At 51.0% G+C, this 24,144-nt stretch overlaps 1 protein-coding gene across 1 annotated transcript in view; it reads left to right on the top strand.

Annotated features, from left to right (window-relative positions):
• The window catches only part of LOC142573066 (uncharacterized), a 241,610-nt gene that overhangs the window by 155,440 nt on the left and 62,026 nt on the right, over positions 1–24,144 (top strand). The window lies entirely within an intron of this gene.

Below are 24,144 nucleotides of genomic sequence, written 5' to 3'. Positions count from 1 at the left end.
GGGGTCAACGTTCCTGATGACCCCTTTGCAAGTGCTTTCCGGCACGGCCACGTATGCAGAGACCTCGAAAGCGCCGACTTTTGTGTGAATTTTCTGGATGCCGGCATAAGCGGCAGCGTTGGATGACACTGGAGACGAAATCACAATAATATTTTGTACCTTGTTGGGGCAGATCGTGTCCTCCGATGCTTGTTGGTCGGTTAGTGCCGTGGCCATGGTCAGAGCCCTCGCCAGCAGCACCAAGTCCGCCTTCGAAACATCGAGCCCTCCTTGGGGCCGGACAATGATCTTAATCTCATCTCTCGGCAGCCGGGAGAGCCGCGAAGCGGCTACCACCCTCTGAACTGTTGAGCGGGAGCGTGCATTGAAACCGTTCTTTGTTGCCGTGCTTGCCTGCGTCGCGGCCTTTGCCGGATCCCATCGTCGTCTGGCGCCTAGGGCGGTGGTCCACCCAGCTCCATCGAAGTCTTCCGGATTGATGTCCATGCCTTCAACCGTCACCGTTTCGGGCATCTTCGACGTCTTTTCAGGGCGACAGGGGCCTTACGAGGCCTGGCGCCGCCTGGAAAGTACTGTACTTGATGCTAACCCTAGCTCCGTACTCGTAACTAACCTTAGGCACCGTTTCGCACACTCAAAGTTCAATAACTCGCCGAAAACTTCACTCACCCCAACGAAAAAGGTATCGTCGGAAAGCTCGTGCGAAACTGGTTTAGAAAAGACCAAAATATCGGTGGCAAACGCAAAAAAATGTTTGAAAATATTCAAAGAAGCGTAAGCCGACTCAGCCACGTCTGTGCTCATTTGTAACTTCCTCTTCTTCCTTTAAAAGCAAAACTTCAATTTGTTTCTTCAAGTTCAATTTTGCTAAGAAATTGTGAATTCTAAGCTTCACAGTTTGAGCAAACAAAGCCTCGCCCAGTCGGATTTGCAACATAAGTACAACATGACGTGCAGAAGCAGTGGCACTTAAGCAACTGCCCTTGCCAGTTTTTGCTGGCTGTTTGCAGCAAATACTGCAGTGATGGCAGCACTTCAGCACCCAGCAGAAGGTTCATCACTTGAAAAGTTTCTCCATGTCACTCCAATTCAGTCCAGCTGATGTCAAATATGCCATCAACACGACCATTGCGTTGGCAACACTTAACTCGAAGTTTGGCAAATGTTCATTAGAAAACAGCTTTAGAAAGTCCTCTGCATTGCTTGTGGTATATTCATCGATAACGCCATTGGCAGCATCCTCCGTAGCCAATATGACATCTTCAAAGTCCGCGCTGTGCATGCTAGTTCTCTCCTCCGTGCACACTGAATCGTTGGCACAACTCATTGATTGATGGTGACAACCACATTTTTCTGAGATAACTGCACCATCTCTTGTCGGGGAGCAATCTGCTTGCTCTGCATTTTAAGTCTTGATAGGCTGAAGCCACGTTGTAGCGGCTTGCCCGAAGTCGGAGGGTTGTTTGTGTAAACACGAAAGGTTGTCCAGGTTCCAAATACTGCTTCCGCTCCTTTAAGCGAGGTTGAGCGGAGCACTCAACTTCTGGATCACTCTCATTTACTGATATGCAGCTTTAAAACTGTGATGACGATCCAGCAAGGGTAATGAGACGCACATAGTGTAACAGAAAAAACTGCTTGTGAAGAAAGCAACAGACCACCGTGCCACAGACCATAACTGACATAGAACTGGTCAATTCACACTAAAAGTGAAACGGTGCAGGATGTGGTGTCGCTGCATGTTAGAACTTCTTCCAACACCTTCCTTGTTTAAAGTGGCTAAGCCAAGTCTTAAACTAAAATAGAGCTTTTCCATATTTAACATTTATAAAAAACTTACACTAAGCAATAGAAGTTGTTTTATAAATATATAGTGAGAGACGATGTGAAGTGACTTTTATTAGGGAAGGAGAAAAAAGTGCAGCACCACAACTGTCTCCCGCAAGAGGGCACCTCAACAGCACTGCACAGGAAGGGATGAGAGGGGTAGAGAAAGAGTAGAGAAGAAAGATTGAAGGAGAAAAAAAAAAGGAAAGAAAAAAAGAAAACCGAGTGGCAAGCAATGACGCGAAGGCAGTGAGACTTGGAGTCAGGCACCAAAGTCAGCTCCTTCCAGGCAGTGAAGCAGCGTCGAGAAAGCATGCCTCACAACCGAGGAGTAGGCAGACAAAAATAATAGGGCATCTGAAGTCTGAGGCAGTGGTAAGCAGTGATGAGCATGTCGCGTTTAGCAGCATACTCGGGGCACCGCATAAGCACATGCTCGAGGGTCTCGACATTGGCACACTTGTCACAGAAGGTATTGCCAGTACCAATGAGTCTTATGGATCTTTTCCGCGGTGCGACAACAGCCAATGCAGAGGCAAAGCAGGATAGCTCGTTCTGGACAGCTCGATCCCCTGTGCGGCAGCATTTTCGGGGGTTGCTGCTGGTGACACAAGGATCTGGGTGCCATGAACGCAGCATTCCAGCCACGGTGTGGCGGGCGACGTCGAACAGTGTCACGATAAGTGACATCGGCACCAAAGTGCTGTGAGTCTCCTTTGCGAACCGGTCTGCTTCCTTGTTTCCGTGTATGCCGATGTGTGAAGGCACCCACTGGAAAATGAGGTCGCGTCCCTGCTCGCAGATGCCATGCAGATTTGTGAAGAAGCACTGGATCAGCAGTGGACCGCAGCGTCCTCTGGCCAGCATCGAGAGCACTATGTGGTAGTCCATCAGGATGGCCGCCGCCGGACTTTTCTGCTGGAACAGCAGCTTGGCTGCCAACTCTGCATGCATTGATGACACTGTGGGTAGAACACGGCCACTGGCTCTGTGCGGGCAGCTCGGGCGCGACACAAGCAGCCGTGGCAGAACCATCGTGTAGCACACAGCCATCTTTGTAGACGAGGAGATGGGCAGCGAGTTGCTCCTCGATTGTTGCAGCCATTTCGTGATGCAAAGCTGAGGTGGCGGTGTTCCGCTTGCTTCTTACTCCCAGGATGGTGGGACGTATGGCAAGCTGGTGTTGCCGATACAGAGGTAGTGGGAATCATGCGCAGATTGAGTTTGATCTCACCAGGCTTGTGAATTCAATGGCTCAGCATCCCCTGCCGGAATTGGGTAGTAGAGAGCGAAGCCAGTAGATCAGCTGCATCCCGTGCGGCGATCGCTGCAAGCGCTCAGTGTGGTTGAGCGCTCACCTCTTCTAGTGCAGAGAGACAGGAGTCTTCCCTGCCTCGGCGAGTGTCGCACTGACTTGTGATGAGTAGGGCAGGCTTAGGATCTGTCGTCCACGGCCTGATGATTTGCATCAAGTGCCTTCTACTGAGATGGCTTTAGGACAGCAAGAGAGAGGCCATAGAGGACTCTCGTCGATGCCATCGCGTTGTATATATGCAGTGCGAGAGCCGGCGAGCATCCCTGTCCACGCGCTAGGAGTGACTGTGCCGCACCCACTGCATGGTGGGATCCTTTCCGCAGGGCAGCCACTACCGCATGCCTGTTGAGATGCTGGTCCACGAGCAGGCTGAGGTAGGGCACGCGCTTTTGATATAGAGCACAGCACCACGGAGAGAAAGGCACGGCACAACATAGTGGGAGGTGTAGCTGGGATGAACCGTCGATGCCATCTTTGCTGAAGAGAGAGTGAGACCGATGCCGCAGATGTATGCGTCGCGTCAACGGCTTCTAGCGCGCAATGAACACACATTCAAAGGACACTCCTGTATTGGTGGGTACCACTCGCAAACAGCACGATGTCGTCCACATACACCACAGCACGAACTTCGTACACTGGCAGTTGACGGAGGTAGTCCGTGATGCGTGCCAGTGTGAGACTGAAAGACGGGCTCAGCGCACTGCCTGCGATACACCTGCTGACACCACTTGCAGCTGGCTGAGCACATTCCCCACGTGCACACATATCATACGGCTACTGAGGAAAGCCGTGATGTAAGCAATCATCCGGCCACTCACACTTAACGCACTGAGCATGTCGATTGTGGCATGTGGGAGTCAGTCAAACGTACACATCACATCCAGTAGAATGAGGTCCCCTTGATTTTTGGCCTCCTCGAGTGTTGATATAATGCCTGCGAGGGAGTCTGCTGTGGCCCGTAGACGACGGAAGCCACTCTGCTCTGCAGCGCATGTGTCGAGCACCTCCGCTATCCACTCGAGTCACCACATTGCCATGGCCTCAAGCACCTTGCCCGCAGCAGATGTGAGGGAGACTGGTTGGTATGAGGCAGGGTTGCTCGGGTGGTTTGCCGTTTTGGAGTAACGGCACAACCACCACCTTGCTCCAATCCTTTGGAATGACGCCAGATCTCGACACTGCGTTGAAGGTTGGAGACGCTCGTGGTTGAAGTTCCGCAGCATCTGGTGCGTGATGCCATCGGAGCCAGGAGCTGAGTGGCGCTTCCATGACGCAATGACTATAGACAGCTCACTGATAGTGAAGTCAGCCACCCACAGTGCACCTATCTCCACCTGGAGGCTTGCCTTTGGAAATTAACGATGGGGTGATGCGGCAGCTGGGCAGGATGTGCAGTAGCAGCTGCGCCAGGGCAGCAGGCAGTGGACAAGATGTGTCTGCGAGCAGCTCGACCAGCTGTCAGTGATGCTGCATGCCATGGCGATAGAGAGCGCAGGGCAGCGCGGTACGTGGGCCGCAGGATGGCGCTGAGGTTGCGCCATGGGCAAGAGTAATTGCACGTGTAATCAAGTGAGGAGCACAGGCTGGACCAGCTTTCTCTGTGCCACTGCCTCACATGGTGACACCAGACTGTTCGAGCTCAGCCCTGTGACATGCAGCACGGAGGTTCAGCTGCTTGATGTCAGGGGTGGGGCACTGGCCGGCACCACACAGCGGGTCGTGGCGACACGCGCGCACGTTGCGATGTACTCGAACAGGTCACTCCCAAGACTGGCACTGTAGCACACAGTTTCCAGAAACGCGGCCAATTCACGACACTGTGGTTCCTCGACGAGATGTGGGTAGCGGCATGAGGCACTGGAAATACAGGGTAGTGGTCAGATCCTCGCTTGTCGGTGCTGGGGCGCCAGGTGTAGTGGCAATGCTCCGAGACTAGTGAGTGATTAGTGGCACTTCCCATACATCCGTGATGAAAAAAGGTGATGCTGCCGGTGTTCACCACGAACAGGCCCGCTCTCAAGATGCCATCCAGCATGTTGTAGCCGTTTGCATCAGTGTGGCTGCAGCCCCACGCAGTGTTGTCTGAATTAAAGTCACCGCGCACAATGAGATAGCTGCTGATACTATCCGAGAGGCGCACAACAAACTCTATATTCCAGCATTTCCATATCCCACACATATGTGCTCACGAGTGTCGGTGGACCCGACGCACACAACCACACCCATGCACTCCACATCCTTGACACAGTAGGTCGTCTGTAAACAACACAGCCTGGGCGAGGTTAGCGTGCACATACACAGATGCTCGAGAACATCCCACTGAGTGTATGGGATCTGTGCACGGGCTAGTAGTACAGTATCCCCGCTCACAGGTGGTGCAGCTGACAAAACCTAACAGATCGAGCTCCCTCTTGCACGCGTGCGTCTCTTTCAGGGTAAAGATGTCGAACTCATCAGGAAAAGCTTGGTCTGCGAGTTCAGGATGTCAGCGGCGCAGTGAACGTATGTTCCACTGAATGATGCACGGCTGTTACTCCTTGGTCGCACTACCCCTGGTTGGTCAAGGCACCGTGTGTCGCCAGGGCCCCCACACACATGTGGCATGCGGACGAGTTGGAGGATGTCGACTCACGAAGCACACGAAGGGCCTATGCGAGTGCTGTGATAACGAGGTCGCGCGCATTGTGTGTTGCCGCTCTGGAAGGCCTAACCAGGCTGCTCTTGGTGGCAGGCTGCTGCGTAGTGGCGCCGGTCAGGGTGTCACGAAATGAGCGTCCTGGCTGCACCAGGGCTTACGGGTGCGACTCGGTGACGTGCTGGCTGGCGGTCTTGGGCTGCTTCAAATTGGCCGCAGAGGCGATGCTGTTCCTTGTGAGCTCCAGCGCTTGTTGGCGCGTGATGCGTGGCTTGAAGCTCGTGAGGATGCTGGCCACCCTCCTTTCAAGCTGCCACTTGTGGCAGCATCGCTCAGTGGCAGTGTGCAGGGGCCCCTGCAGTTAATGCAGTAAGGCTGCTCCGCTGTGCAACCATCCATTCGGTGCAATCCTGCACACCTCAGGCAGTGCACGTCACGCGAGTATGTCATCGTGGTGTGCCCAAAAAGTCTGCAGTGGTCACATTGGAGCGGGCGGGGTAGAGACACGTGGACGTCTTGCCGCTGTCTAAACAGGTACACACCTCTCTGGCCGCAAAATACACTGTCACCGTGTCTTCAAACCTCCTGCACGAGATGACTGGCACCGGCAACTCGAGAGCTTCAATGATCGCATATTCGTCGAAGTCCGGATCAACGTCGAATTTCGTCCCCGTATACGAGTTCACGACAACAGCCTTCGCCTTCACTGGCATGTCGCAAATCCGTCGAACCGCCCAGGAGAGACATGAGGTCCATGCCCAGGAGTGCGTCGACGGCGACAATGTTTCTTCTCAAGTTGAGGGAACTCTACTGGTGCCAAGGAAGTCTGCAAGAAATACAGCGATTCCATCTCGCGACGCTGCTAGAAAGTGTGCTCTCCTGGCCACGGGTCTGTACAGAACAGTCTCTCCATGCTCCAGAGAGCTGGCAGTGAGCTCCTGTACCGCAGGAGTGGTCACAGCTGGCTGGAGATGTTGCTATTGCTTTTTGCTGTTGGGGCCTGGGGTGCGAGTGCATTATGTCGCTTTTCCCCCCGCAGGAGGTCCAAAGGGATTCAACAACGTGCTTGGAACCACTGAGACGGGATTTCCAAGAGCGGAAGGTTGACTGGGGCCTAGTGGTGCCATGTTCGACTCTGCTGGCGTCATCTGCTGAGGCATGATGATTTTGCCTACGGCGGGTGCCATGATCGTGTCTTTTGCCATGATCTTTTTCCCCTGCTTCTTTGCATCGCCAATGCGCCACAGCAAGGAGACGGCGTGCGGAGCTGGTACTAGGGGGATGCGGAGGAAAGTGGTCCTGTGCATGCGCCGAGTGGCTGCTGGTCGGCACACGCCCTCCATGGTATTCATGGCACATGTGTTGTTGTGCTGCCCACCGTTTATGGATCCTTTTCAGTTCTGCATCTCTTCCCTGCACCAGCAGCGAGTGTGTGGCCCGCCTCTCTACCGCCACCACGGCGTTGCTATTTAAGTTTGCGCTAAGGAAGTGCGTCGTCTGCTACAGGCGCACATCGTTCTGTTGTGCTGAAGGCATTGCTCACACTTCACGGCGTCATTATCTGCGCTGTACAAGGTTTAGAAGTTAGCCCACTCATACGTACAAATGATCAGTGATTTAGAAAAAGGTGGGCACCACTGATTACATTTCGTTTTTGGCAGAATAGTCGCGTTCGTGTGTGCGCATTTCACACTTTTGGTTTTTAATGCGTTTAAACGCTTTAACCTGCTGTAGAAAACTATGCTGTCGCATATATGGCATATGAATCAACGTTTATTGATCAAAACATCTATAAACAATGGCATAAATTGTGTGAATCTCATTGATCGTCTGTGCATCTCAGTGCTGGCATTTCATACCTTCTGCATCTGTATGGCAAAATGAGGAGTTTACTTCGCACTTGCGCTTAAATGGGGACACTACCTCTCCGTATCAATCACACTGATTGTGAGTAATTTTTATTCCTATTTTCCGAATGCGAAATCGCGCAATTCAGGATTTGCAAAACTTGAAACAACAAAGCTTGAACATTTCCCTCGATTTTATTAAGGACGAGATACACCCTCCAGGGTCATCTAGAGAGGTTCTGTAAAGGGACTCCCTAGTTTTCAAGGCACATATAGAGGGCTACCTGATGAATGGATATCATGCTGACATTGCTCTGCTGCCTTTGGTAAATAGTTATAAAATAAAAACTTTACTGACACGTTTTTAGTGAACTTGTATTAGCATACTATTATAGTTTATTAAAACTCTTCACACACTTTCAGAGTGTGATGACCCACTGATGGGCAAAGGTTCGTGTTCTCAATGGTTCGGTTGGTTCTCTAGGCGGAGCCTCCGAGAACCCAATTGAGGACAAAGCCGTTGGTTTGGACGCACACACAAAGACTTTTAATCAAACAAAAAAAGGCAAAAAGTAAATAGAAAGAAACAGAACGCATGCATAAAATGAACACTCAAAAAAACATTGCGGTAAGGAACACACTTAGGGCTTTAACGAGGGTGCTAGTCCTGGCTTGCCACGAGGGCGGGGACGCGTTGCAGTCTCGACGCGGCAACACGGCGACAAGCTGGCAGAAGGAGTGGCGCCGGTCTCACCAAAGGTCGCGGCGCAGGCTAATGACCGGGCGCCGGGAGCGCGCCAGCTCTGGCGAGGCGAGGTAACGCTGGCAGCTTTGTGGCAGGAGTGGACGGCGGCGCCGTTCTGGCCGGGCAGAGAGCTCGGGCCCGTAGCCCGACTGCTCCCCTCTCGCCCACGGGCACGGAAGCTCGAACGCCGGCCTCGGGCAGCAGGCGGCACGGCAGACGGGGGTGGCGTTCTGGCCGGGCAGCTGGAGTAGAACTCAGGCCCGAAGCCCGACTGTTCTCGTCCTGCCCACTGGCGCAAAAGCTCACCGGCCTTGAGGAGCTGACGGCACGCTCAGGTAGACGGGCGACGCACAGGAACAGGTTGGCAGGAGGCCCCGGTCGGGTGAAGTCCTGGTGGGCTCGGGTCCGGAACCCGACGGCCCGTCTTCAACGCCCGCTCCGGTGGTTGACCTCCTCCTGCCGTCGCTTCCTGGGACTCTCCTGGCGTCTCCCCGGCATCTCCCTGCGTGTCCTCTTGCGTGTCCCCCTTGCGTGTCGCCCCCTTTCTGCCAGCGCACCACGCTTTTTCTCGTGGTCTGGCCGATTTGGCATTTACTGATTGGATGCCCGACGCTCCGTGGTCTTTTCTCATTGGTTGCTTTTTTTTCTTTTGTTGTCTTTCCTGCGCCGCGCGTTCACGTGCCGGGCGCTCTTCGGCATCGTCGTTTTTCCTCCTTCCAGCTCGGCGCGCGTGCACTCAGCGTCATCTGCTCTCGACCGTCCCGAACACCGCACCATGTCGCGCACCACACATCACACAGAGACCTTCCTTCTCACTTCATTTACCATTAACACGAGCTTTTCTTCTTTACATTCTCTCCGAGCTCTATTGGCACTGTCGTTCTTCTGACGCTTATTTCGGAAAAAAAAGTGCATTCGTGTGACCAAATAGAAGTGTACAATCTGTGCTGTAAAATCACAGCTATGTTCCGGACAACCGATACAGTTTGTGCCTGTCTTGGCAAGGGCATCAGTCAGTTTGAGGTTAGGGAGTTGGTATGATGTTGTGTGGCCCAGTTTATGCGACTACAGCAAATCGCAGGACGATTTCTCATGCTGCTGTATCGGCAAATAACCAGAAACGAAGGACGCAGGTGGATTCTGCACAAAGGGGATGCGGGAGACATCACGCATGGAAAGAAATCAGATTAGTGGTTGCACCGTAGAAGCAGTGCCGGATCTGCACCCTCGCTCGAAACAAAAGGGAAGACGGTGTGAGCTGGAGGGGAGCGTTCGGGGAGACGGGCGTGAAGATAAAAGGTAGGGGCTGCTTGAGGTCACCGCCACCGCTAATGCCCATGCACTTCCCACATGTCCCGTCGACCGTCTTGGTCACGCAAATTGGGCGACGCGACACTGCCCATTCGGTTTGAATGTCAATGTTTGGCATTCGCACGCTCCTTCTGACAATGCTTTGTAAGAACGGCAGTACAGTTGAATCCCGCTATAACGAAATTCACGGTGCACGAAAAAAAATTCGTTCTCGCGGAACTTCGTTATCGCAAAAATTTGACGTGAAACGCAGAAAGAATTGCCCAAGCAGCAGCAAAGGCGTTTAATGCCAAAAATCTGTAAGCTTGGTTTGCTTACGCTTCACGGCGAGCAACGCCGTCACGCGATTTTCGCACTCGGTCAGCAAACCCATTGCAACATCGTCGTCTCGGACAGCAACGAAATTCCTGATGACATCAAAAGCGTCCATCACCTGTACGGCGGTTGCCGCAGCCGGCGCTTCCTGTACGTCGTCGTCTTCTTCATCGGAAGAGTCCTTATCATTCCGGGCAGCTTTTATGATCTGCTCATCACTCACATCTTCGTGATCAACAACACAAGCGTCAGCGCCGATGTATTCGTCGAGCTCGAGATTAGGCGGCACGGTTCCTATTTCTCCCAGCGTTTTCCAGGCGGCCGCGATCCCCGGAGCCGGTGACGCCTCTTCGTCGTCGTCTGTAACGCCTGGTGTTAGGCCAGCAGAGTGTACGGGTCGACCTTCGGCAAATCCGGCGTGCCTGAAACAGTTCACAATTACTGAGCGCCCCAGTGTGCTCCAGGCAGCAGACATAATCTGCAGTGCCACGTACAAGTCCACCTTCGTGTCTCGGCCGGTTTCAGTGTTAAAAAGCAGCCGCTGAATTAACCTCCCGCGGTAAGCGCGCTTCAGGCTAAGAATCACGCCCTGATCGAGAGGCTGTAAGACAGACGTGCAATTGGGAGGGAAAAACCTCAGCTCCGTGTTAGTGAGCTTGACTTCGTCGGAGTGATGCGCTGAACAATTGTCCAAAAGCAAGCAAACTTTACGGCCCTGCCGCTTCATGTCGCGGTCGAATGCCATCATCCACTCGGTGAAAATAGCGCGGGTCATCCATGACTTGTTGTTCGCCTTGTACTGCACAGGTAGGCTACGAGTTCCCTTAAAACAGCGCGGCTTGGCACTTTTGCCTATGACTAACGGCGGACGCTTGTCCGAGCCATCCATGTTTGTGCAAAGCAGCACTGTGATGCGTTTTTTGCTGTGTTTGCCGCCGTGACAGCGCTGCCCCTTGAAGTCGAGCGTCCTAGCCGGCAACGGTAACACTGAACTTAGTGTCACACATTACTTCCCCCCTCTCCTTTGGCTTCTGGATTGGATTGGCGCGGCTCGCTACGTGCTTGCGCGCGCTTTTCCGAGCGCAGATTGATGCGCGCCTGGTTTCTGCACTAGATATTTACACCATTACTTTTCCGAGCGCAGATTGGTGTACGTCTGGTTTTTGCACTAGGCTTTTATACGATCGCTTGTCGCTGCTTTCTTTTTCTCTGGTTTGATTCGGCGCGGCTAGGTGCAGGCGTGCATATTTGGTGTGCGCCTGCTTTCTTGCGCTGGTCTTTGAACACATCGCTCGCTGCTCGCGCTTATATATAAGAAAACGCTGCGTCGCTGGCGTACCGTGTACGTAAGCGCGCAGCAATGCCGGGAAACATTCATACAAAAGCAAAGGGTCAGAACACTGCGCTTTGTTTTTCATTACTTTGTCATGTACCTTCACACTGGGTAGCGCCGAGCGATCGCTTCTAACAAACGCAGAAATGAGTCTTTGCAGCGCATGTGGCCATTAATTGACTACCCAACACAGCCATGTGAGGTGCGACTCCAGGCGGAGAGGAGGTGGCGCTTCACTTTCTGCATGCCAATAACTTTCCATTTTTTGCGTGTGAACGCCCGTGATCGGGTCCACAAATTTCATGCTGTCTGGTTTAGTTTCCCATTGCAGATTGAGGCTCACTCCGTTAGCATCCACTAAGTTCGGGATGCAGTTGTATGCGGCCCATTCATCACTGTGGATGGTGGTCCCCGGTTCAACGTTGGCTGCAATAATGGGGCCTAGCGTCGCCGCGTCTCGTCTGTCGACCTTGAATAGTCGGAACTGCCCGGTGGTCATGCAGGTCATGCCGAATACCCATGGTCCAAGGTCTGCAATGCCGCCGTGATTTTGCCGGCTCGGCGGAACCTTGTCGCCCGTCATCAGGCGGCCTCGATTGTGTTTTCGCTTGCCGCGAAGGAGGCAGTCATCAATTTGCACAATCCTTCGGGGCCACCGAGTGGGTGTCGCGCCAGCAGCTCGTCCCGCACGACCTCACGAGCTATCATGGGCGTTCACACGCAAAAACTAGCAAGTTAATGAACTGAAGCGCCACCTCCTCTCCGCCGGCTGCAGGGTAACTGCACCGCTGCTGGAGTCGCACCTCACATGGCTGTGGTGGGAGTCAATTAATGGCCACACGCGCTGCAAAGACTCATTTCTGCGTTTGTTAGAAGCGATCGCTCGGTGCTACCCAGTGGTAAGGTACATGACAAAGTAATGGAAAACAAGGCGCAGTTTTCTGGCGCGCTTACATACACGGTACTCCCGCGGCGCAGCACTTCCTTATATATAAGCGCGAGCAGCGAGCGATGTGTTCGAAGACCAGCGCAAAAGAAAATCAGGCGCACACCAAGTATGCGCGCCTGCACCAAGCCGCAACGAATCAAGCCAGAGAAAAGGAAAGCAGCGACAAGCGATCGTATAAGAGCGCAGTGCACAAACCTGACGCACACCAATCTGCGCTCGAAAAAGCGACTGTATAAAAGCCTAGTGCAGAAACCAGGCGCACATCAATCTGCGCTCAGAAAAGCGCGCGTAAGCACGTAGCGAGCCGCGCCAATCCAATCCAGAAGCCAGAGGAAGGGGGGAAGTAATGTGTGACACTAAGTTCAGTGTTACCCCGGCAACATCTCGTAGAATAGCCCGGTCTCGTCGGCGTTGTAAATGTCTGCAGGCGCGAAGTTGCTTAAAATTCCGGCCATGTTACTCGCCTTCCAAGCAGCTGCTCCGTCCACGTCTGCTGACATTGACTCGCCGCACAACACTTTTCCAACGATGTTATGGCGGGCCTTGAAACGGTTTAGCCAGCCAATGCTGGCTTTAAAATCATCAATGCCAAGTAGGCATGCATAGTTCAAGGCTTTCTGCTGGACGATGCTTCCGGACAGGGGGACGTTGCTGGCTCGTGCTTCCACAAACCACGCATGCACTGCTTTGTCCAACTCTTCATGGAGGGGCCGCGTCACCTTTTTGTGCTTCGAGGATGTGCCTGAAGCAAGTGCCATTCTCACGCTGTCCTTATTGCCTAGAATCGTTGACAGCGAACTTGCAGGAATTCCGAAGTCTTCAGCAATTGCCGCTTTCTTCCTTCCGCTTTCTGCTTGGGCGATTATTTGAGCTTTTTGCTCAAGGGAAAGAGTTTTGCGTTTTTTCACTTGCGTTGCCATCGTGTCCTGCGGATGAAAACTCGTCGTTGTCGAAGAGAAAGGCAGCGAGTGAACAACGCGACCACGACACAAAGCCAAAATGGCGGAACTGCAATCACGTGATTTCATGCTTAATGTGGCTTTGGATTTGACTTGGACTTCTCGCCAATAAAACTAGTTTCGGTTTCGATTTTGAACGCGAAAATTTCGTTGAAGCGGAAACGCTCTGCAAAAATGGTTCGTTGTGCAGAGAAATTTAGGCCATTAATTCTTATAGGATACTCGCGGGGAATAAAAAATTATTCGTTGTCGCGGAAATTTCGTTGTGGCGGTATTCGTTGTGGCGGGATTCAACTGTATCTTTATGACCAATTAGCCGGCTACGACCAATGGATGCGTTCGCGATAGCCATCGGGTCCCAATTATGGTGTTTGGATTTCAAGCGAACCGGCCCACAGCTGCACGAGGGACCGAGCTTTCTCAGTACTGGCAGGCCAGCCCACTGTCCGGCAGACATGCTGTCAATAAGCTGTGGTTTCGCGGAAACATTCTCGCATCTTGCGTGGCGGCCGCTTGCAGGAGAAAAGGAAAGGACATCAAGGCCGATACGCTGAGCCTAACATAGGAGAGAACGGAGTTTCGGGCTTGGACTCAGACAGACTCCTTGGCGTTTGAATAAAGTGTCTCTTTACTGGACAACGGCTCTTCCTTCGCGCTGCCACAATGCACTTGAATCACTCGGGGGCACCGACTTTAGACTTTAGACACCTTCTCCCCTTAACTAGTGTTGAAGGTACCAGAGGATGAAGGGAAAGGAAATTAACTGGCGCAGTCGACCCTAGGATCAAACAGTCCACAGTGAGGAAGGAGCTTAAGTCTGATGAAGCTCACTAGATGCTCACTGCAACTTGGACGAGCTGGTACGCTGCGAGAAGCAGTACTGGCAGCCCATACGAGCCTGCCAGACAACATTCCCGAGATGAGCGGGAATGTTGTCTGAGCGGGAATTCCCTGAGCGGAATGAGAGCTGCTGCGCATCATTGAACGAGGGTAGAGCTGAAGGACTTCGTTGAGCAACCAAGGGACAGATTTCACCGCTATATTAACCGCGGAGCTGATGGATAGATTAGGTGTAAAAATAAGGTTCGCGACGCCTGACCACCCGCAAAGTAACAAACAATATTATTGAACACTGGTGCGGTACTTGCAAAGGTATGCTGTATCACGTAATCGGGATGCATAAAAGAGCTTGGGACCACTACATACAGGCACGTACCCAGGGGGGGCCCGGGAGCCCCCCACTCCCCGCCCACACTACCACTCGTCACATGCATTCCTAAAGCGCTGACAAATCAATCGATTCCGCAGTCAACATTTTGATGCCTTTTACAGCGGGAGCTTATATGACTAACGTCACATAGTTTTTTCGTCATCCGTCAACAGAAAAAAAATCATGTGGGCTGATCCTGGTGATGGAAGAACTTGGGACCACTACATACAGGGGGGGGGGGGGCAGGGAGGGGGGAGCCCCCCTCTGAATTTAAGCAGCGAACACCCCCCTCCCCACTCCCCGCTCACACCACCACTTGCCACACACATTCCTAAAGCGCTGACAAATCAATCGATTCCACAGTCATCATTTTCATGCCTTTTACAGCAGGAGCTGTATATGACTAACATTACATAGTTTTTTCGTCATCCGTCAACAGAAAAAAAATCATATGGGCTGATCCTGGTGATAGTGCAAAAAGGGTCCAAGCTCAATGGCACATACCCCTGTAAGCTTGGGAACCTGTAACATGCCCTTCAAAATCTTCGGGATGGGCCCACGTGTGGGGAGTGCTTAACGCCTGCTTCACCTTCGCTCTGGGTTGGCCCAGCATTGCTCTACCTTTGGATGGACCCACGTATGTGCAGCGCTCAATGCCTGCTTCACCTCTGCCACGGGTGGGCCCAATATTGCACTATCTTCTGGATCGGCCCACATATGGGGAGTGCTTAAGGCCTGCTTCACCTCCGCCACGGGTTGGCCCGACGTTGCACTACCGTCAAGTCGACCCGCGGTTGAGGTGAAGCACTTTCCTTTTCGTTTGAGAGCTTTGACTGTTATCAGCTCTCGCGGCCATTCCATCTTCACAGTGTGGAATGGTTGTCAATTCTTTCATTCCTTTTGGATGGCGGTATTTATCGGCATCTCCAATATATGATTGTCACCCGTAACCTCGTCTGGCTTTTCGCTAATTGTACAGCACTTTTCGTGCAAAATTGGCAACTGAAAAGAAGTGTGGCAAAGAGTGGAGAAATTAAGCGATCTGCTAAGGGAGAAAGCCAAGGCAACAGCCAAACAGGAATCGGAAATTGGCAAATTTAACTGTTTGTGAAAATATTTATGGATCAACATATCTTTATTTTAAAAGGAAGTAGAGGAAAGGCCGCCAGAAGGGGAGAATAATTTCGTATGCTTTGAATCACGCTTCTAGTTATCAGTGGAGCTGCCTGACGGAGCCACTTCTCTGCTGTGCTAATGTGAGTGTTTTTCTAACCTTCCGCGGTGGGCGCAGTACGTGTAGAACCGTAGCGTCCTGCGCTCTACGAGGTTGTACGGGACTGGTGACCACGCATCATTATGCAACTTCACAAATAGCAACACGGGTCGGTTTTGGCACTTATATTGGTAGAGCAGTAAACGAGGTATCCAAAAAAAAACTGTGATTGTTCCGCAAACATATATATTTTTGTATAATTCTTCCAGGGCTAATTTAAGAAATGCTACTAGAAATCTTTCTTTTTTACTTTCGCTTGTTGACTTGTTCTTGGCAGCGTTCTTCCTGCGCTTCTGTCATGATCGAGCCCATTTGATGTGGTTCCTTGTTTGCCAAGTTAAGGAGTGGCGTATCTCACAGGCGTACCTGTGAGGTACACCTTATTTCAATTCTCTTTTGCTGGTTTACTCGTCTTTATGTCGAATGGTTGGCATTATTCACATTTGTACTAGTAAAGCCACCTGCCCCCTCCCCCCCCCCCCTGAAAAAAAAAAACATACTGGGTACATGCCTGACTACATACCTTGCTTGCTGTGGGCGAATGGCGAAGTGGCGCACGACATCACTGGGAAGTCGCCATTCGAACTAATGTATGGTTTCGCACCACATGGGCCCCTCAGCATTCTTCGTAAATCGTGGACTGGTGAGGGGACCCCTCTGATATGGCTAAGCAAACCAGCAGTGGTGTATCTCAAGGTGCTCTGAGAACAGATGAGCAAGGCTTCAAAAGTTGTAAATGAGTGTAGCAGCAAAATGCAGAAACTTTATCCACAGAGGTATAACCTGCGCTCCACTCGAAAAGAGTTTACGGCAGGAGATCAGGTCCTCGTCATGCAAAGTGAGGGTGGCAGCAAACTGTAAACGTATATTCTCTAAACTTCTGCAAAACAGCTATCGGTGTTATCAACGATAAGTTGTTTGTCAAGTAACCAAAACAGCAAAACAATGCACACTTACCACCTAGGCCGCCCGTGGAATCCATGTTTTCGACGCTCAAATTATAGTTGAACGGTACCCGTGGTGCCATCTACTGACGGCGAGGGCAAGCACCAGCTGCCATGTTCGTGGCAGCTAGGAACACGGGGTTCCTGGAGCATATTTGTTTTGTTGAAAAAATTAAAACTGTCATGTTTGTAGCAAAAGAGATACAAAGGGTTAATGCGGTTGCACCTCGCAGACTAAAGGAAAAGGTGGGCTGGCTCATAGATGCATAGAGTTACTATACTGACTGTAGAGCACAAGCTACCCATAGGGCCTGTGCATTGAAATTGGAAGCCGCAAGAGCGCTGCGCTGTTGATGTCTGTTGCTATGCTGAGGTTGCCAGCTCCTGAGACACTTGCCGCGTGACACTCGGTGACAGTAGTCAGTTTTAATCTGGCAACCGATAGCTTCTGTAGCACTGGTAGCAGCGTAGCAGCGTCTTGCTTGTAGTGGTGTGATGTGTGCGTGCAGCCGTGTGTGTCAGTATTATAAGTTGGTTCTTTATACTATGGTATGGTCGATATTGGCCGTCCAGGTGTCAGTTATGCAACCAAAGGAACTTTCCGGCGGTGTGCGGTTTTCAGCGGTCATGCAGTGTTTGCTCTTGCAAGTGTAACTCGACAAGGTTATGAGTGAGGAGCTCGGAAGCTGTGGTCGGCAGATTCCTTGTTGGTGTTTCGTAATTCTCCTCGCATGGCCGGGGCATGTTGCAGAAGCCGCGGGGCACTTTTCTCGTCGCAATGATAGATTGTTTATACAAGCGCTGATCCAGCAGGAGGGCACATGTAACCAACAAATGGAGGTCCCAGGAGAGCACCTGAGAATAATAGTGTTTTAGTAGAACGTGTTTACGGCCCACTCCATTCGAAGTTGCCAGCTAAGCCACAGCTGAGCGGCAGGCGATTTTCACATTTTGGTTAGCGTAGCGGAGTTAACCTTTCGTAGTTGCACCGCCCTCTGGCCAAATTCAGGGTAATGAAAGAAAATAAAAACACCGATTGATCACTTTTATAAATTAAATCGAACACATATAACTTATTTGTCCATGAAGTATCCAGACATGCGCTTGTAATGCGTTACCGGAGTATTTTATCCAGTGGAAATAAAGCGCCAACTTGGGGAGCGCCATGTGATAGCCAACGAGCTTGCTTTCTGTATCCAATCCAATCCTTTCTGATGCCAACGCTAGCCAGCGGGCTGTATGCTCCGCTCAGGCAGCTTGTAAACGGACCATGTTTGTCGCTCCACTAGCCCGCTTGAGGCTAAACAAAGGGCGCATGCGCATTCACGCTTCTGCTCCACTCAGCTGCTGAGCGGAGCAGGGTGTTCTGTAGGTTGGGGCCGCCGAGGCTGGTGTGTGCCAGGGAGTGTTCCCATAGACAGCTCCCCTGGCATGCACAGCGGTGTCTCGCAAGCTCGCGATACTTTAAAGGCACCTGCGCCCATGATCTTTCTTTTGTCTCGGTACAGTGAGCACGATTAACCAGAATATGGAGGGCATGTGTTACAGTCACGAATGCGAGTGATGTGGCATATATAGCTCGTGTTGCCGGGCGTATTTAGTGATACCAAAGTTAGTTGTAAGAACAGTATGCATAATACGCTTTGTTACGATACCTTAATAGAATCGCTCCAGAGGACATTGTAGGTACGTTTTTTCGTACCACGTCTAATCCTATACCCCCCCCCCCCCCCCCACTTTTTTTTCTATATGTATACTATCTAACGTGGTTTATTCAGCACTCAGAAACACGACCGTCTCAGTCGAGCGTCAGACACCGAGAGCGCAAGCTCCTCTTCGTCGGTGGGCCGATGATGATAGTGCATCTACAGGGCGTGCCATTCTTCTTCGCTACAACTGCTCCCTGGAGAAGGAGCCGTCCTGGCGACTCAAGGAGAAGCGAGGACAAGGTGGTCGTAATAGGGTTTAAGCCTCTGGACGTGCACTGTCTCGCATCCATGACGCCTCAAGTCAGTAGATGGCGTTAGTGGCTCGACGATGTAGTTGACTGGCGTCGTCTGTTGTGCGATGCAGTAGAGACCGTGGTATTGAGCCAGGAGTTTAGAGGATAGACTAGGGGTGCTTGAAGGTATCCACAGCCAGACTAGTGAGTCCGGCTGGTAGGTGCAGGGAGGTCGGTCAACATCGCGACGGAATTTCTGGATACTCTGGTCTTCCGCCATGAATGAATGGGCCAGCTGACGGCATTTCTCGGCATACTTGGAGGCTTCAGACAGATGCGTGACCTCTGATGGGTCAGGCCGGCAATGGAGAATGGTGTCGAGCGTGCAGGTAGGTTCACGGCCATATACGAGAAAGAATGGCTAAAATCCCGTTGTGGCCTGTGAAGTGGTGTTATAGGCATACGTAACATGTGGTAAAACAAGATCCCAGTTAGTATGATCTGATGTAATGTACATGGATAGCATGTCGCCCAAAGTATGATTGAACCATTCTGTTATGCCGTTCGTTTGCGGATGATAAGCTGTAGTGGTGCTATGGACGGTATGGCATGCGGTCAGAAGGGCGTTAAGAACTTCGGAAAGAAATACATGCCCTCTGTCACTCAGGAGTTCCTGCAGTGCCCCATGACGCAGTATGAAGTGATGCAGGAGGAAGGATGCAATGTCGCGGGCTGTCGCTGTTTGCAGTGCTGCAGTTTCTGCTTAGCAGGTGAGGTGGTCAACAGCGACAATAATCCAGCAATTGCCAGCTGATGTGCAGGGAAGAGGACCGTAGAGATCGATTCCAAAACGGTCGAATGGTCGGGACGGACAAGGAATGGGCTGCAAAAGACCAGAAGGACGAGGGGCAGAAAGCTTGTGTCGGCACACTGTGCACAAGTGAATGTACTTTTGCACAAAAGTATACATGCCACGCCAATAAAAGTGGGAGCGAAGCCTGGTGTAAAACTTGGAAGAGGCTGGCATAGGCGCATTGTGGGTCTGAATGGAGAGCGGAGCATACATCTGTGTGCATATGGCGGGGGACGATTAATAACCATTTGTGGACATCAGAAGCGTAATTTTGACGATAGAGAACACCATCCCGCAACTCAAAATGAGAAGCTTGGCGGAGGATAGCGCGTGAAGGGCATGTTGTTGAAGTGTCAGAAATGCAATCCAGGGATCTTTGCGTTGTTCCACAGCCATGTTGACGTGCACAGGCGACGAAAACACCGATTCGATGACTGAAATGCAAGTCATGTCACTTGGTGTGGGCGACCGAGAGCGGGCATCCGCGTTGGTGTGTTTACGGCCAGACCAGTAAATGACGCATATGTGGAAGTCTTATAACCGTAGAGCCCATCGCGCAAGGCGGCCAGACGGATCTTTTAAAGTCGATAACCAACATAGAGTATGGTGATCTGTAACGATGTCGAAGGGGCGGCCATACAGGTAGGGTCGGAATTTTCTAAGGGCCCAGATGATAGCCAGGCACTCCTTTTCGTTCACGGAGTAGTTGGATTCCGCTTTCATTGGTTTTCACCGGGTTGCTGGGAACGGCTGCGCAAGCACTCTTTGGCACGGATCATCCGCACCTCAGGGCGACTGAAGACTTGCGCAATGCGCGCCTTGAAATCTGGCCAGGGGCTGAGGTCTGATTCGTGGTTGTGGTACCACACGCTTCCAAAACCCGTGTGATAGAAGTTCACGTAACTGAGCTTCGCAGCATCGTCCCATTTATTGTGGGCACTCACCCGCTCATATACCGAGAGGCAATCTTCTATGTCGTATTCGTTGGAACCGCTAAAGATGGGAGGATCGCGTTGACGCACTGAGCCAGGACAAATCAATGTTGGCGATGCCGGAGGTGTTATTTGGCTGGCGTCGTCAGACATGATGGCTGCCATTGTCTGATTGCGTAGTTCCAGGGTGGTTGGGGACGTACTACCGAGCACCTCCACCAACTATGTAACCCGGTTTATTGAGCACTCAGAAACGCGACCGTCTCAGTCGAGCATTAGACACCGAGAGTGCGAGCCCCTCTTCGTCGGCGGGCTGATGATGATAGTGCGTCCATAGGGCGTGCCAGTCTTTTTCGCTACAACATATCCCTTCCCATGACGGATTGACCAGTTCAAGTTGTCAACTTGCCAATAAAAAATAACTGTCGTAGGCATTACCGTAATAAACACAATTCCGCGATGAGATTGTTTACTTTCTTCATTGTAACACTGAGAACTGTACATAAAACCTCATTTTGTATTTGTCAGAGAAGCATAGGCCTTTTGCACATGTGGATATCACAAGCTTAATCCAGTGCGCAATACACAAAGCAGCTGCTACAGCATGAACTGCAACATCGAGGGCCACACAACACATCCATAATTAAAGGTGAAAACATAGAGGGAAACTTCAAAATATGCTCTGTAGTGCTGCAATGTATAACATGTATGTGTACATTAAATGTTCAAAAAAGCAATGCATCAATGTCCCATTTCCTTCAAGTTTATTATCAAGTTTATTGAAGTTTATTATGAGCATATGTACAACAGGAATCCGCTAACACACCTGCAGTCAAGGTGGCTGTTCGAAGTGTGCTGGCTGCCTCAGCATAAGAAAAAGAAAGAAATTGGGTGAATGTTAACAGTAGTGCCATTGCTTCTTGCCTCTGGCCTGCACTTGCCTCCGCGGCATCTTTGTTGGTGGAGTCTGCACAGGGGAACTGGTGTCGCGAGGTGTAGTAGTCATCTGAGAGAAAGAGTATCGTTTACATGGAAAAGTGACTGTTTTCGTTGCCTGTTGCTTTCCCTGAAATGCATCCTTGGCGACTTGGGTGACACACCCACAGTAGGTGTGCTGGCTGCTAGAGGTAAGGAAAAGAAAGAAATTGGATGAAAGTCAATACCTATGCCACTTACCTTACCTCTTACCTGCATGTGCCTCCACGGCATCTTGGCTTGTGGAGTCATCATACGGGAGCTGCTGTGGCTAGGCGTAGGCATTGTCTAAGCGAGAAGAAAGGATCATTCCCCCCAAATGGGGAATTATGGAAATAAATGCAGTTCTTATGTCTGTTCTTGCCTAAACGTTTTCAAACGTAGTGTCCAGAATGCACCAGCGCTTCGACTGCTTTTACTTTTTACCTGCAGATGTTGCTGCGAGATACTGGGTATGGCTGCATGCAGCATTGTAACACTTGGTTGAGGCATTTGAAGTGGTAGCCAAAAATATTAAGTAAGGTGCATGATCCATCTTGGTTTTAGCTTTATATCTCAACAACTGTTCATATATTAGTGTGAAATTCTGCACGCTCAATAGGAATAGCGTTGGCCTTAATTGGTGTAATTTTTTTCACTGCAGCCCTTAAAGGGAAGATGAAGAGCCTGTCGAATTCAATAAGACGCTCATATACGGATGCGGGAACCTTATAAACCATGTAGGTAAAATTTGGGTTTTTTTTTTTTTTTTTCAATTAGGAGCGACGTAATCGCCAGTTAAAATTGCGCTGCAGCTCCGCCACCCGTCGAATGCCGCGCGCTGCTGCTGACTCTGATGATGTGAGCGGAGACCGGAAACCGCGGTGTTGTGACGTCAACACTAGTGTTCCGTTCCTTCGCAGCCTCCGCGACCGTGCCTGACCGTGCTTGTTTCTGCGTGCCTGCCATCGTAATCTGCTTCGATCGACCCTGCATTCCTTTGTTGGTGCATCTGCGTGTATGTAGAGTGGTAGTCAACGTGCACAGCATCAACTGAAGTGGTGGGCCGATCATGCCGGCTTTCTGTGCAGCCTACGGTTGCACGAACACCAGCGGCCGTGACGATGTCTTCCATTACTTCCCACAAGACAAGAAGCTTCAAGCACAGTCCTGTTCAGACAAACGTGTTTAAATTATCGTGACCTTGTGATGCATTGTGCATGCTTCTGCTTTTGAGTAATTTCGTTAATTTCTTGACAGCAGCAGCAGTCCTCTTCATTGTTCATTGGGATACAGTGATGGCACGAACACCTATTAAAAGTGAAGTGTGTTTAAAATGGCATCAAAGACTACCAAAGAAGCATTTGCACTCATGAACACATGCAATGAACTAGTATCAAATTACCAAGTGCACCTTAGCTTGATACATTATCAAGCACGCAGCACGTATACGGCCAGCCCTGCAATTCGGCCTGCGCAGTTGCTGTATATGGCCACAGAATGAGAGAGGACTACGTGCCACTAGCAGGCTTTCTAAACGCAGCGCGAAAAGATCGGAGCAACGAAAACAAAGACGGCACGAGTGCGGACTGGCTGATGATAACTGGTGTTGGAAGGCCTTATGAATACACGAACTCGCCCAAACCTGGATTTTGATTTACTGCGAGCTCCTTCGTGTTAGCACGCTGAACGGAAGGTGCATGTTTATCTCCCGCCCTTGACGCAGGTTTCGTCGCAAAGCGCCGTGAATTTTCTATTTGCACGTGTGTTGTAAAACAGCCTGCATGCAGCTACCATAACGCAGTGCAAATGTAGAGTTTGCATGTGCTGGAAAGCCGGCGCACTCCAGGACACTACGCTCCCCCCTTCTCTCGCGCACAGCGAGAAACCGACCGTGTCTCGTAGCCGACAGAATTCGCCGCCTTTACGACTTCGGTTACGAGTAATGTGCGTATGGCGCACAGATGAAGGTCACTACACGTACTGCATGAACCGGGAAGCTTTTCACGCATTTAAACCGTCTTTGTAGATTGCCGACAGCTTTGGACAGCGCACAAATGCCGACGATCGCATCCCCGCTTACGTTCCACGAGGAGGCATGCAGGAACACAACACTACAGTTGTTTGACCGGAAACGAGCTCACTAGATCGGCGAAAGATCGGCGAGATCACTAGATCGCTTTGCAAAAAACATACTCACCAAAGAGCATTTCTAACACGAGGAGATCCCAAGACTTCGCTTTCATTCGCGTCGAAAGCACTGCTCGCAGCAGCATCGTTTGCTTCTTCGAGGGGCCGGCTCTTCGCAATCGGCTCGTACATGTAGGGAGTAACGCCGAACTCCTCAGAAAAACGCAGTCTCTCTCAATTTTCCATTACCGTCTCAGAAAAACAGCACCAAACTACCTGGCACCGCACTTCATGTGTAGCGGCAGCGGTCGGTTCGGACGAACACTAGTGTTGACGTCACGAGGCGCCCGACCAATCACAGGCAGAAATGAGACGCGCGAGCTGGGCGTGTCCGCTGCTGCACTTTTCGTCAAAATAATATATATTTGCGCTTTCTTTCGCTCAATTTCGATATGATATTCGAATTCGGAGGGTTGAAAACTATTATGTACAGATGTTCACTCATTTTTTCTGGAAAACCTTTCAGCTTCCCTTTAATATTGTTTTTGTAGTTGAGAACCAAATTTTAAGCTATGATGGAAAATGAAATGTACGTTTTCTCAGAAACAAAAGATAGCATGACCGTGGCATTTTGCACAGTAATTCCGTATATTAGTTGGTTTAACTGGAA

Source organism: Dermacentor variabilis, chromosome 2 (genome assembly GCF_050947875.1).
Source record: "Dermacentor variabilis isolate Ectoservices chromosome 2, ASM5094787v1, whole genome shotgun sequence".
Lineage (NCBI taxonomy): Eukaryota > Metazoa > Arthropoda > Arachnida > Ixodida > Ixodidae > Dermacentor > Dermacentor variabilis.
This window is presented reverse-complemented; position numbering and strand designations above follow the sequence as displayed.